This window comes from Halyomorpha halys, unplaced genomic scaffold (genome assembly GCF_000696795.3).
Source record: "Halyomorpha halys isolate HHAL.00 unplaced genomic scaffold, Hhal_1.1 Scaffold817.1, whole genome shotgun sequence".
Lineage (NCBI taxonomy): Eukaryota > Metazoa > Arthropoda > Insecta > Hemiptera > Pentatomidae > Halyomorpha > Halyomorpha halys.
Genome location: NW_027106657.1, coordinates 68,899 through 79,367, shown reverse-complemented (window position 1 = coordinate 79,367; position 10,469 = coordinate 68,899). Strand labels below are relative to the sequence as shown.

At 30.6% G+C, this 10,469-nt stretch overlaps 1 protein-coding gene across 3 annotated transcripts in view; it reads right to left on the bottom strand.

Moving 5' to 3' along the window:
* The window catches only part of LOC106686429 (polyhomeotic-like protein 2), a 73,299-nt gene extending 65,571 nt beyond the window's left edge, over nt 1-7,728 (bottom strand). For all 3 annotated transcript variants that reach the window (XM_014429738.2, XM_014429740.2, XM_014429741.2), the window contains exon 1: nt 7,636-7,728. The gene's annotated coding sequence lies outside the window, so the exon portion shown is untranslated. The remainder of the gene's footprint in view (nt 1-7,635) is intronic.
* Nucleotides 7,729-10,469: the final 2,741 nt, after the last annotated feature.

The following is a 10,469-nucleotide window of genomic DNA, read 5'->3' as shown; positions in this document are numbered from 1 at the left end:
AAAAAAAAAAAATAGAACAACGAAGTCGTAAGAATCCACTAAAGTACGACTAATTCCCTCAATTTTCTTAGTAAAGTAACTGACGCTCTCTAACAACCAGTGATTCACATTTAGAGATGTTTTATCTTTACAAATAATTATCAAAATAACAAACAAATACAATAAAATTAACTTATACAGAATAAATTGGAAATTAAAAAGCTACACGAAAAAAAAAATACAGGAAAAAAGGTATAAAACAAAACATCGACTACTACTTGCTCGAAGGAAATAAAGGAAAGCGAATATGTCGTAAAGGAAGTTTACGTCACTCCAAGGCCTCGATGGAACTACACAACCAAACAGCAAGAAGTGAGGACAATGTTTGTACAACAGGGACCACCCAGATAACTTCGCTGGATGTGAGGCCTCTGCGTTGTTTCAACTTATGTGTCTAATGACGAAAAACAAAATTAAACCTTTAAAGTCCAATATCGATTCTACCAATACATCGAGAGCAAATCAATGTTTTTTTTTCCAAATCAAAATCGATATTTAGTGACTTTTTCAGATTTGTCACAGGCATAAAAAAAGGCTCAGGTCAGCGCAGAATGATCCAAGGAACTTGATATTACCATCCCCATTTCCTCTCAAAATGGCGTCTAGTTGGAGGAAAAATATAAAAAGTTATATGATCAACTTCTTAATGTCTATAAAATAAAATAAAAATCCAATTAATTTTTGAATTCTATTTTAGCCTTGGTACCAAGACACTTTTGTTATTTATAGATAGAATAATAAACAGGGCGTAGTAACTAATTAGCAACGATTTTATTTATTTTTCTTTCGAATACTAATCAGCCACCATTATAAAACAAAATGGCACATTTTCATGTAGAGATACATGGAGTTTGAAGTCATCCTGGGTTGACCTGTAACTTTGGTACCAAATCTGAACAACTAAAGGCGCCTTGTAGAAATGCCCTGGATGAGAAATATTTCGTTTATTCGATTTTTTGATACCACGTACTCAAAAACTCTAAATTTCAGGAGGAGATTCAATTTTTGTATAAGTCGATAAAATGATTCAAAATAAAATAAACCAGATGGGAGAGTTAAACTTTTATTTTGAAGTGCGCGTATTTCTAAAACAATACCAATAAAACAATAATAATAATGATAAATTGAAATATTTTCGTAGTAAATTAAAGGCTTTTTCAATTTTTTACAAACGATTTCAAGCTTCGACTTTAAATACATTAACTTTGATTAATATTAAGTATGTATAAGAAATCTCCTCCTTTTTTTTTTTTTTTTGCACCAATATCCCAGGACTTCTACTAGGACACACAGCATTCCTTCTTAAGCAGTCTTGACTACATTTTTGAAATATTTAATAATTTCTCAAAATGAAATTTCAAATCTAGGATCTAAGAATATAATGATGCTACAGATAAACCGGTCTAAAAATAGAGATGACAAAATACGTCCATTTGACACCCCTTTCATCTCTGTACTGTTCTTAGACCACACCCACAAAGGAGTCGTTACGTCAATATTTAAAAAAGAAATCAAAATAGTAATTAAAACAAATAAAAAGTTATAATCCTTGACATATTTGTAAAACATATCTGTAAAACATATTTGTAAAACGGTTCGAATCCAGCCTGAGGGAGTGACTTTTATTTCGTGGCAGTCCTACGGAAAGAAAACTTAGCCCCTTCATTATGCTTAAAATAGGTAGATTAACTGTAAATGATAGAATAAGTAGATTACTGTAAATAACCTCCTCCATCCTCTTCCCCTCCCGTATGCCCAGATAGGTTATGAAAAAAGGAAAAAGAAAATAATTCAACAATTTAGAAAAATTAAACGAAGAAAAAGAGGGAAGATAAAAAGAGAAAGACATTTTAAATATGACCACAATTTATCAATATAGAATAAAATACGTAAATAAAAAATCCTTAATAGTAAATTTCTTATTAAATATTTAAATAATAAAGAACATAATGACACAAAATTGTTGGGGAACTTAAGATATGGCTCTTCTGCCCCCTCCCCTTCCAAATTTGATGTAACAATTACCGAAACAGGCATACAGTTTAATCAATATTGCAAGATACGAGTCTAGTATGCGGTCTTGAAAGAGATCGCTACAGATGAAGCACTTAGCCAATCCAAAGATCAGAGTTGGAGTGCATCTCTTACCATGCGAGTTAATAAAAACACAAACTGCCTTTAAAACGTTAGCTAATATTAAAATTATTCTTATATTCAATAACATAAATAGTTAGTTGACTGCATAACTACTTTACATTTTAAGTTAGTTGACAAATAAATACCACCATGCAGAGGCGCACTTAGACAGGGAAGAAGATTACTATCATTAACATCCATTTTATTACTAATTAATTTATCTAACTATGTAAAAACTAATCCATACAACATTTGAAGAATCAGAGTATTACTTTTAAAATTATATCGAAATTTTTTCAAAGATATATTGTTTTTGAAACGTTTAGAAAAAAATATATTTAAAAAACAAGGGTTTGAATCTGTCTGTGTTCTATGGTTCCTATGGTTGCGATACTTACAGAACTTTAGGTAAGTTCATGAATAGAAGTAAAAATATTTTATAGATATTTTGCAGATTGGGTAATCAAATAACTCGTTAATTAGATAGCATTTTTTTTTTTCATAAAAATAATAAGTTAACGTTTGGACTTGAAAAGAAAAGATAAACAATGCCATACAATAATTTCATAGTATCTTTAGCTTTGATGCAAAATAGACATCATACCCTATTCCTAAACATTAATGGAAAATCCCACACAATCGCGTTGATAAGCAATTCTGAATATTCTTATATGAAATATGAATATTTGATTCTTTAAATAATATTTGACCACATTTTTCGCAGTTTAAACAAGATTCTCAAATATCAAATTTCTCAATTTTGTTGAGAGTTTTTAAATTATTGAGAGGGCATGATATCACTCTAGCTCTTTCCACAGAACTTCCTTATAATGTAGAATGACGTTTCGTTGCTTAGCTATAAATATTTTCGTAAGGATGTACTTAACATTAAATTAAGATCATCGGTAAAAACCTATATACTTATTTTTTAACTCATTAAAAAAAATATATAAGATCGAAAGAAGTTGACGATGTATCATATGAAAATGTTGACAAACATGAATTCACGTCTCATATTATATTACCGATATCTAACTTATTACACAAATAAATTACTTTTTAATTGGTTGTTTTCAAATTATTTATTTATTTCAACATTTTTTTTCTGCAACAATGAAAGGAGAGATTAAATGAATATGCAGCTATATATTAAACACAATGAAAATAATTCGTAAATCGAAAGATGCTTAACATTCGGTTAAAAGAATCGCGCCGAGATCGCAGAACGGGATACGACAGTAAATCAGTTTTAGGACAGAGTTAATTTTTTTTATGGTGAACTTACAATTTATGGAATTATAAAGTTATATAAAAGATTCAACCAAAAATAAAACGGAACACTTACAATTTGGTATAACTAACAGTCTGGGCTCGAAATTTTAAACGGATGATTAGGTCAGATTATATATGGTGTAGCTAGACCGTATGTGAATTAGGATATGGTCAGGGCTACAGTAAAAAAAAATTTTTTTTTTCTTATGAACAATTAGAGTAATCTAATCAACAGGTAGAGAGCACCCAAAATGACGTTGAGAAAAATCAATTACTTAGAAATATTTAGTATAAGATATAACCGTAAATTATATTTATTGATGGTATAAAAATAAAAAAAGTAAAAAGATGGCGAAATATAAAATACCCCTAAAGCAAGAGAGCTACATAATGCTGAAGGCGATATGAAGCAGACAGGGCAGGGCGCTAGTTCCCAGTGACGACACCGCCTGCGGGGAGAGCTGTCGTAGCACAGTTCTTCCACGTAAAAGACTTGGCATAGATAGCTACAGAAGTTGAGACCTCACCCTCTTCTTTTCGGGCAGCCTTCAAACTTCTACGACCTATAATTTAACTCTATAATAATTGTAATGCGTCAAATCTTCCAACAAATTAAAAACACAGGTTTCTACCTCTTTTTTCTTTGATACTTCCAGTCCTTCAAGAAGCATTAAACCGCTAACCGTTTGGAATTTTGATTTAACATTTCGACTAGGCAAGGTTCGAGAGCAGTTTTAGAATAGCTTCAGCTAAGACTTACAAATTATATTTAAACCATTATTTCTCCTTTTAATATTAAAAAAAAAAAAAATAGTTCCATCTCTTTTTTATTAAATACAATTGAGATATGGTAATGGAAAAGGCTCCATGTACCGAAGGACTACTTTTAAAAAAAAAATGATAAAAACAAGTAGTTGGTCACAATTTTGGTTCTAAAATTATGAAAAAAATACAGCTCTAGGAACTTTGATAGGCATATAGCCTCAATTATCTTCTATTAAATGAAAAACAGACAAGAAACCAGCTTTCGTTAATCTAAATTTTAGATTTACAATATAAAAAGTGTATAATGAGTTACATCCTAATTGAAAACAGTTAAGAATATCTGGACAACAAACTAAATAGGTAATTATCGACATGAATAGATTAATAATAACGTAAACACCGATACAACAGCTGTTCAGTCATTGCTACATCGTGAACAAACAAGGTCACAGTTCTATTAATAGGCATTTCTCTCCTCGAAGGGCGAACCTTACTGGAGGCGCTGTATCTTGAACAATATACTCAAATTTAACGTTTTTTTAAAATCTAATATTGGACTAGATGTCCAAACAAATCGAAAGAGTGATGTAAGAGTAGATATTCTTAAACCTAAACGAATCAATAGTATTCAAAACTAAATTAATATTGGAGACAGAAGTTGACGAGTAAAATGGGTTGATAAAAGAATCTACAAAAAATATTTATTGTAGAATGAAATTAATTAAATTACAAGAACTGATTTAAGCGCCAGAAATAGATACGTAAAAACTTTTCATGCCATGCCTACCATGACTGTTACTGAAGCAAAATGGAGGGTCTAAACGTGCCCTATAACCCTCTCATGCTCAACCATATCATTGAAACGATTTAGATGTGTACATGTGTACAAGATTATGGAAGTTAAAGCTTCCATCTTATTTCATACTAGTAAGATAGAAACAATGTGAAAAGTAATGGGAAATAGATTTATCTATTCAAGTGCGAAAATATATATTAAAATAATTTACACAAATTTAGTTACTCATGATTCGTAAGGGGCTCAAAACAAGCTAATAATACTTTATAACAACTTAAAGATGAAATTATTGGGGAAAAAAAAGTCTAAAATGAATAACAGAGAACTACTATCGAATCCGACACAATATTTGAAAAAATAATCCGAAGACGCTTCTTGCCCCTACCATTGATGTCCCAATAACTTCAATAAGGAGGAGGAAGGGGAAAGGACGCCCCACCCCGCTGGTGAGGAGACAGGTCTTGGATTAGATGGCTGCCTCCGGGATTTGTTTTAGGACCTATCGGGGTTCTCCCACCCTCTGTGGGCGGGGCCGCGCATGCCCTCGCGATGAAAAGCCATTGGTCACAGGGGGCCACGCCCCGCGCTGCCATAAGCCCCTATGGTGAACTCCCGTCTGTGATGTCTCAAAATAGGGAGAGGGGTACTCTAAAAGAGGGGCTAATGTTCATCAAGCCAAGTGATTGGAAGCTGCCTGCCATCTTGTCTTGCAATCCCAAAACCAAGTACACACCTTGGCAGGATTATAACTTCAATATTACACATAAAAAAAGAAAAGAAGTTTTTAGTTGCTAAGAAAATCACATTCTTAAAGTTGTAGAACTCAATATATTTTACTACATTGTGCTATAAAAATTCTTATTCCAGACATTAGTCAGTCATTTGAGGATTATAATGTAAATCAAAAATGAAAAATCAGCCTTGAGAAAAAAAAAGGAGCTTTCTAAGAACAATTATTGCTTATTAACATATTGAATATCAATATTAAGAGGGAAAAAATTAACACTATAATTTTTAAAAATTCGAATTAAGTTATTATTAATTAAACTATCAACAATAAAAAAACTTCCACATATTACAAATTACAAAATAAAAGTTATTTGTTCGAATGAAAAATTCCACTAAAAAGTATGAAAAAAAATATGAATATTTAATGATGTATACTCCACACCAATATTATTGAGTATATCATCAAGCCGGCATTGTCAACATTAGATCAAATACTGGTGACATTATCGAAACACGATTCATTGTCATTAAGAGGCATTTTACTACTAATTAATTTATTTATCCATGTAAAAACTAATCCATAGAACCTCTAGAAAATCAGAGTATTACTTTTAATATAATTTGTATGGTTCAATGTTTTTAACAATCAATAATTAATTGAAGAAATGTTGTAGATGTTGCAACTCAGCCTCAGTAACGACAACTAATAACATCCATTACAGCATTGTACCCATAACCAATAATAAAGAAACAATACTGATGTAAAAGTAGTCGTTTATATTAATAATGTGAAAATGTACATCTTAAATCTTTATAACAAACCTTTAACACACTAAAAGTACACTTGAACTAATGAAATTTTACAATAATGCTTTAAATAAATCTAGAGGGTTTATCATTCATTATGGCATAATAAGGGGGGGAAAAACAGTAACACTTTGAATTTTAAATTTCAGGTAAGGTTGAAATACATTATTTTTAAGTATGCAGTTAAATAAAATTTAACTTAATTATTTAATAAACTTGAAGAGAAGTTATATCCACTACTGCATAGTGTGAATGACAACAGGGCTTACAACAGGCTCGTTCCAGATACAAGAACAATTGGGGCAAGGTCAGACGGACAATAAAACCTCATTACTTGCTTAAGCATCAGAACAACACTATAGTAACTTATAAAGAGATTAAGATAACAAAAATATTTGTCAACAGGTATTAAAAATATGTTAAAATCAGATTATATGGAAGTTTCAACAAAAATAAAAATTCAGATTCAAATTAATTTTAAGTTTACCTTAGAAGGGCTTATAATTCAAAGTTAATATTGACTAACTATTAAAGAACAATATCAAAGCAGAATAACAAAACCATAATGAAGAACAAGAACACATGAAATCACTTCTTTTGTTTCAAAACAAATGGACAGATAAATAAACAAATGAAGTAACCTACATTTGAAGGTTACACAAAGACTGTTGTGGTCACAAAATAAAGGTCACAACCTGGATATGGTAATTAATATATTATTAATTCCATTTAAGGGAAGTGTGAGTGATACAAAAACAGGTATCAAATTCAGAAAGTAAATATGATGTCTAACTACAGCTATGTACGATTTAATATCAAACAGAAGATTTCATTTGTTTATTACACCAAATAATACCTTATTAGACTAATCAAATAATATTGAATTCAAATTTTCCAAGAGGCAAATACATGAGGAAGGGGAAACCTAAGAATTAAGGATTGTAAGAACACATAAATTAGTTCAAAGGGATGAAGTACTGTAAATGAATAGGGAAGGCAAGATATAGATACTTCTAGCAGACTGCCAGATATAGTTGAACACAATATACATAATCTAAGAAAAACATAAAACAAATAAAAGAAAAACTTACCTGTCACTGGAAGATATGAAGAAAATCGACGACAAATAAAGTAAGGGAGACGCACTGTTACTACTAATGGCTCGCTTCCATGTTGTCTCAACTGACACGGATTACTACCGAGAGATGGCAGCAGCTGACGGCTCCCTGCCAACGAGGTACAAAAATCCAAAAAACAACTCTCTCTTCTTTCAACAAACATGAATTGAAAAAAATTATTTGTTCGGTCTTCGATCCCGAACACTATTGGGTTCTGCTGTATAGCTTAAGTACAGTAAATATACCAGTAGTGTAGACGCTGTTAGGCAAATTTTCTTCAATTTATTCTGTTACAGGCTAAATCTATTCTTTAAAAGTAGAAGATATGCATTTCTATATTCTATAGATCCTACAAACAACTAGGAAAATAAGTTTAAGTTCCAAAATGTTGTTATACTGAACCCTTGAAGAATCGAAATGCTTCTAAGGTGGACACTTGGGATACCAACAATACTCACATAATGATTGCTAACAAAATTTATTTTGAACAGTGTTATTACAATAATATAAAAAATTTATTACAATAAAATATCAAAGGCAAAAGATTATCCTTCCCGGGTTCTATTTTATTTGTTATTAATTTTAAACATAGCACAATAAAAAATATAATTAGCAAAATACATGAAAATTTCTATGTCCTGGGGTATGTTTTGTGAGGGATTCTTATAGAGCATCATAATTTAAAACTGCATATTATCATCAAAAACAGATAAATATAAAAAATATTTATCTAATGCTTCAGAAAGGTGCTGATTCCAAACAAATGTAAAAAAATCAAAATTTCTGTTCACGTATTAAAAAAGATCTCCATATAAATTTTGCAGTCATGTAAATTAAATATAAAAATAACTCATAGAGCTGCATGTCTAGTATTAACTGAGGTAATCTTGTTAGAACATAAACCCACATTGTCATTTTGCTATATTACAATAACATAGAATTCACCAGTGTGTAATGTATTAGAGGATCACTTGTTTCACTATATTGAACATAATATGATTTTTTTTCTGCAACATATTTCCTTTGCACCTTTTCAATCCATTGGATCGATATTTTTACAAGCATGACACTGCTTTAGAATATCATTTTCCATAAAATACATCCCAATCCATTGAAGATTTCAAAGTTAAGCTGAACAGAGCTAAGAGGTTGAATATTCTTATCAGGCAACATAGTTGTTCCCTGAATTTAAACAAAAATAGTAGACTAAAGGAGTGTCTACACCTACTACCAGGTGTTGAACACCTTTTATAGAACTAAGTTATGTTGGAATAAGCTAAGGGACAAAAAAGTATTAATTTGGTCTAGTAACTTTACTTTGGGACATAAACATTGACTTAATAAATTGGAAGGAAGAGTGGGACAGCTTGGTTCTTTGGAAAGAAAATACAATATTGTAAATTTATCCAAATGGATGTTTGTGTGTTGATACCTGCCCCTATGCACTGTGAATACTGAGCTTTCCAGGAGCTCAACCCTTCAAGTGATTTGTCACAAAAATTCCATGGCTTTTAATTCTACTACCAGAAAACTGAAAGGAAAATACCAACATACCCCAGTACCAAATAGCTAGTGTCTCCTTTCCTCTAGAGTCTTCGCTGTTTGTTACAACATAAACTAAAAAGGGCTGAACTAATATCAGTGATTCTCAGTAAGTTTGTAAGAAAGTAAAAGGAACTGAAGCTAGTATTCAACAGACCAAACAGTATTCATTATTGGATAATGAAGTTGAACACTCCCTGTCCACTATTAGTTGTAACATCTTTTTTAAATCAAATAGGATGTCCACAATATGTGAAGGGCCCTATCTCCTTCCCAGTATAGTCCACAATCATTCAGAAAACACTAATGGTGGACACCAGGTATCCACTGTTGAGAACATTATGCTTTTCACATTTGTAATGTGGACACATAACCTAACTTCTCCATTTGCAATGTCTTCCAAATTATAATCACACATTTAAATCAATAATTAGCACTACATCTTTAGAGTAAACAACTAAGGTACAGAATGATAAGTTTATAAAATTATATCAATTTCTTGGTCCAAATTGGGTAGCAAACTCACTCAATTCCCGACAAAACAAACAGATTAACGTTGTTTTTTCTCCCTAATGTACTATTGGTACATTTACTCAACCAACAAATGATGAAGTAAAACTAATTTAATCAAGAAAAAATAGCCTTTTTGATTATAATTATATATTGTCCACTATGTTTCTATAAAATCCATTAATTTTATAAAAAAACCAATTGCGAAACTTTTCAATATTACTTTTTTGCACTCACTATATTGAAAGATTTTCACCAACTAGTTTATTTATCAAATTTTAGATATAGTAAAGTAAAGTAAACTTTTAGCTTTCCCTACTTCAAACACATATTTTTTACCAGATTAAGTCAAAATTTTGCTGAAAATGTTGATTTCTATCATCTATTTGACAGGGAGAAATGTATTTATTTGAAATAAATTGAATTTGAGTAAAACTGAATAGTTTTTAGATGTAGAATTTTAACTTGACAAATAAATCTTTATTTTTGAGAAGTGGGTGTACTAACCTTGATAAAATATTATTTTCTTTTGTAAAGTAATGAAAAATAACACACATGATACATAAAGTAACTGGGTAAATAAAATAAAGCTGCATAAGAAAAAGAAATGATTGTGGATTAAATGGTGTCTATAGGTATATTTAATAAAATCAAACTTGAATTGATGTCTTTCACCCACATCATAGTTAAAAAAACATTACAAATCATTTTTCAATCAATTATATAATCTTATGCCATGAGAAATATATTTTAAT